The 5000-nt window shown below is 51.2% G+C and overlaps 1 protein-coding gene across 1 annotated transcript in view; it reads right to left on the bottom strand.

The window, feature by feature from the left end:
* The window catches only part of LOC144952031 (uncharacterized), a 240750-nt gene that overhangs the window by 55711 nt on the left and 180039 nt on the right, over positions 1-5000 (bottom strand). The gene's annotated exons all lie outside the window — the stretch shown is intronic.

Raw genomic sequence — 5000 nt, 5'->3', positions numbered from 1 at the left:
ACCTCACCAACCCACCCACCCACACACCCACCCCACCGACCCACACACCCACCCCACCTACACCACACCACCCACACACCCACCCACCCCACCTACACCCACACCCACCCAACCGACCCACACACCCACCCAAACCACGCACCCACCCACCCCACCCACACACCCACCCCACCGACCCATACACCCCACCTACACCACGCACCCACCCACACCACGCCTCCACCCACACACCCACCCCTGTGTTCGACTCCGAGTTAGTGGAGTGCCCGTGCTAAGATTAATCTCTCCCGACTCTGTCTCTCTCCCTCTCATCTCTCTGTGCGTGTTGTTGTTGTTGCGTGGTGGTGTTGGTTGTGGTTGTTGTTGCTGTGGTTGTTGTTGTTGTTGTTGGCGCGTGTGCTTCTTGCTAGCAGCATCGTTAAGGCTTCACTGCGGGGGAGTCTTTGGGTGCGAGCGAGCGAGCGAGTGGAAAGCGAATCAGTGAGTGTAGGAGCAACGTTCAACGTTCGACTCGTAGCGAGTGACAGGGGGGTGACTGTCAGAGGTGTGGACTCGAGTCATGTGACTTGGACTCGAGTCAGACTCGAGTCATGAATTTGATGACTTGCGACTCGACTTGGACTTGCATAACAATGACTTTGTCCCACCTCTGGTGACTGACCCCTGCTGAGTGAGTGAGTGACTTGGAGAGCCACTCCGTGAGTGGAGGTCACGGGGTCAGTGACCATGGCAGTAGCAGCAGTAGCAGCAGTAGCAGCATAAGCAGCAGTAGCAGCAGAAGCAGCAGTAGCAGCAGTAGCAGCAGAAGCAGCAGTAGCAGCAGTAGCAGCAGTAGCAGCAGTAGCAGCAGAAGCAACAGCAGCAGCAGTAGCAGCAGAAGCAGCAGTAGCAGCAGTAGCAGCAGAAGCAGCAGTAGCAGCAGTAGCAGCAGTAGCAGCAGTAGCAGCAGAAGCAACAGTAGCAGCAGTAGCAGCAGTAGCAGCAGCAGTAGCAGCAGAAGCAGCAGCAGTAGCAGCATAAGCAGCAGTAGCAGCAGAAGCAGCAGCAGTAGCAGCATAAGCAGCAGTAGCAGCAGAAGCAGCAGTAGCAGCATAAGCAGCAGTAGCAGCAGTAGCAGCATAAGCAACAGTAGCAGCAGTAGCAGCAGTAGCAGCAGCAGTAGCAGCAGAAGCAACAGTAGCAGCAGTAGCAGCATAAGCAACAGTAGCAGCAGTAGCAGCATAAGCAGCAGTAGCAGCATAAGCAGCAGTAGCAACAGTAGCAGCAGTAGCAGCAGTAGCAGCAGCAGTAGCAGCAGCAGTAGCAGCATAAGCAACAGTAGCAGCAGTAGCAGCAGCAGTAGCAGCATAAGCAGCAGTAGCAGCAGTAGCAGCATAAGCAGTAGTAGCAGCATAAGCAACAGTAGCAGCAGTAGCAGCAGCAGTAGCAGCATAAGCAGCAGTAGCAGCAGTAGCAGCAGCAGTAGCAGCATAAGCAGCAGTAGCAGCAGTAGCAGCATAAGCAGTAGTAGCAGCAGAAGCAGCAGTAGCAGCATTAGCAGCAGTAGCAGCAGCAGTAGCAGCAGTAGCAGCAGTAGCAGCAGCAGAAGCAACAGTAGCAGCAGTAGCAGCAGCAGAAGCAACAGTAGCAGCAGTAGCAGTAGCAGCAGCAGAAGCAACAGTAGCAGCAGCAGAAGCAACAGTAGCAGCAGTAGCAGCATAAGCAGCAGTAGCAGCAGTAGCAGCAGCAGCAGCAGCAGTAGCAGCAGTAGCAGCAGTAGCAGCAGTAGCAGCAGTAGCAGCAGCAGTAGCAGCATAAGCAACAGTAGCAGCAGTAGCAGCATAAGCAGCAGCAGCAGCAGTAGCAGCAGTAGCAGCAGTAGCAGCAGTAGCAGCAGCAGTAGCAGCATAAGCAACAGTAGCAGCAGTAGCAGCATAAGCAGCAGTAGCAGCAGCAGTAGCAGCAGTAGCAGCAGAAGCAGCAGTAGCAGCAGTAGCAGCAGCAGTAGCAGCAGTAGCAGCAGTAGCAGCAGTAGCAGCATAAGCAGCAGTAGCAGCAGTAGCAGCATAAGCAGTAGTAGCAGCAGCAGTAGCAGCAGTAGCAGCAGTAGCAGCAGAAGCAGCAGTAGCAGCAGAAGCAGCAGTAGCAGCAGTAGCAGCAGTAGCAGCAGAAGCAGCAGTAGCAGCAGTAGCAGCAGCAGAAGCAACAGTAGCAGCAGTAGCAGCAGCAGAAGCAGCAGTAGCAGCAGCAGTAGCAGCAGTAGCAGCAGAAGCAGCAGTAGCAGCAGTAGCAGCAGTAGCAGCAGTAGCAGCAGTAGCAGCAGCAGAAGCAACAGTAGCAGCAGTAGCAGCAGCAGAAGCAGCAGTAGCAGCAGCAGTAGCAGCAGTAGCAGCAGCATAAGCAGCAGTAGCAGCAGCAGTAGCAGCAGCAGAAGCAGCAGTAGCAGCAGCAGTAGCAGCAGTAGCAGCAGCAGTAGCAGCAGTAGCAGCAGCAGTAGCAGCAACAGTAGCAGCAGTAGCAGCAGCAGTAGCAGCAGTAGCAGCAGCATAAGCAGCAGTAGCAGCAGCAGTAGCAGCAGCAGAAGCAGCAGTAGCAGCAGCAGTAGCAGCAACAGAAGCAGCAGTAGCAGCAGCAGTAGCAGCAGTAGCAGCAGCATAAGCAGCAGTAGCAGCAGCAGTAGCAGCAGCAGAAGCAGCAGTAGCAGCAGCAGTAGCAGCAACAGAAGCAGCAGTAGCAGCAGTAGCAGCAGCGACTCGGGTTAGTGATCAGCGCTACGCTGCGCTACGAACCCGGCGACCCGGGTTCGATTCCCGCTCGCGGCCAACACCCAGTGACGATTATCTGAACCGGTCGCAGGCCTCCCCTAGGTCGACTCAGCCTCAAATGAGTACCTGGTGCGCTGTGTAAACATCGCCACTAGGGAGACAAAGGCGGCCGGGCGTGGTGCTGGCCACCCACCCCCTCGTGTGCCGTGCCGGGCTTCATAGGTGCTCGCTAACAGCACTTGCCCCAGCAGTCTGTTAAGGCTATACTAGGGGGTGGGGGATCTTTGTCTTTGTGTGTGTGTGTTTCACATCTGAGCCCCTTATCTCCCTCCCTCTTCCTCCCCCCCCCCATAGCCTCCCCGCCACCCCCCCCCCTCAACCCGGACCCCCCCAAGGGACGTTTCACTTATAAACACACAGGGCTCGATTCGCAGCATGCAAACCTCTCAATTAATCAGCGGGCGAGAGGGACGTGACCACGGGGCTGCCGGGCTCGGCATCTGTGGCCGGGTTGGTCCCCTGCCTGGCCGATTAGGAGCGGCGGAGTTGGGGGGGAGGAGGCATTGGATGTGGTGGATGTGGTGGATGTGGTGGATGTGGTGGATGTGGTGGATGTGGTGGGTGGGGGATTAATCAGTGGGGTGGAAGGGGGTAGAGCAAGAGAGAGGGTCAGGGAGAGGGAGACTGACAGAGAGATACAGGGAGACAGGGAGAGATACAGAGAGACACACAGAGAGAGACACACACAGAGAGAGACACACAGAGAGACACAGAGAGAGATAGAGAGACACAGAGAGAAACACAGAGAGAGACACAGAGAGAGACAGACAGATATACACAGAGGGAGACACAGAGAGACACAGAAAGAGACAGACATATATACACAGAGAGGGAGACACAGAGAGACACACAGAGAGACACAGAGAGAGACACAGAGAGAGACACAGAGAGAGACAGAGAGACACAGAGACAGAGAGAGACACAGAGAGACACACAGAGAGAGACAGACAGATATACACAGAGAGAGAGAGACACAGAGAGACACCGAGAGAGAGAGAGAGACACAGAGACACATAGAGAGAGAGACAGACAGAGAGACACAGAGACAGAGAGAGACAAAGGGAGAGACAGAGAGGGGTCGGCAAAAATAAAACCTGCGGCTCCTTTAAAGGGAGGAGTTCATCGCGTCTCTTGAAATATTGAGTGGGGTTCGCTTTTAAAAAAAATAAACGTGGTGCTTCACATCTGTTTCGTAACACTTATACGGGACAATCGTTTTTAATGGAAAAATAACGAAGTGTGTGTGATGACAAATGTGTGCTAACAGCTTCACAAAATTTTCTTGGTTCTTTCGGTAAAGTCACGTAGAAGGGAAATAATAAAATAATAAAAATAAAACATAATAAAATAATTCTCACGACGTTTCGGCCACAACGCAAGCAGCCGTCCTCAGGTGAAGAACAGGTCTGTCGGGAAGACAGCGTTTATTATGTTTTATTTGTATTATTTCATTATTTCCCTTCTACGTGACTTTACCGAAAGAACCAAGAAGATGAATCCCTGCAGTCACGAAAGAAGCTTTAAATCGAAATTATTTTATTATGTTTTATTTTTATTATTTTATTACTTCCCTTCTACGTGACTTTACCGAAAGAACCAAGAAGATGAATCCCTGCAGTCACGAAAGCTTTAAATCGAAATTATTTTATTATGTTTTATTTTTATTATTTCATTACTTCCCTTCTACGTGACTTTACCGAAAGAACCAAGAAGATGAATCCCTGCAGTCACGAAAGCTTTAAATCGAAATTATTTTATAATGTTTTATTTTTATTATTTCATTACTTCCCTTCTACGTGACTTTACCGAAAGAACCAAGAAGATGAATCCCTGCAGTCACGAAAGCTTTAAATCGAAATTATTTTATAATGTTTTATTTTTATTATTCTATTACTTCCCTTCTACGTGACTTTACCGAACGAACCAAGAAGATGAATCCCTGCAGTCACGAAAGCTTTTAATCGAAGCTTCACAAAAGTCAAAGAGTCTTTCACTTACTGCTGGATTCATGCTGGATTATATTTCTCCCGCTTGAAGACGACCGCTTGCTTGTGTTGCGCCCGAAACGTCCGTGATATCATTTTATTTTTCTACCATGGGAGTCCAGTTTACCATGGGAGTTCAGTTCACCATGGGAGTCCAGTTTTAGATGGGAGTCCAGTTTACCATGGAACTCCAGTTTACCATGGAAGTCCA

Source organism: Lampetra fluviatilis, chromosome 65, assembly GCF_964198595.1.
Source record: "Lampetra fluviatilis chromosome 65, kcLamFluv1.1, whole genome shotgun sequence".
Classification (NCBI taxonomy): Eukaryota; Metazoa; Chordata; class Hyperoartia; order Petromyzontiformes; family Petromyzontidae; genus Lampetra; species Lampetra fluviatilis.
This window is presented reverse-complemented; position numbering and strand designations above follow the sequence as displayed.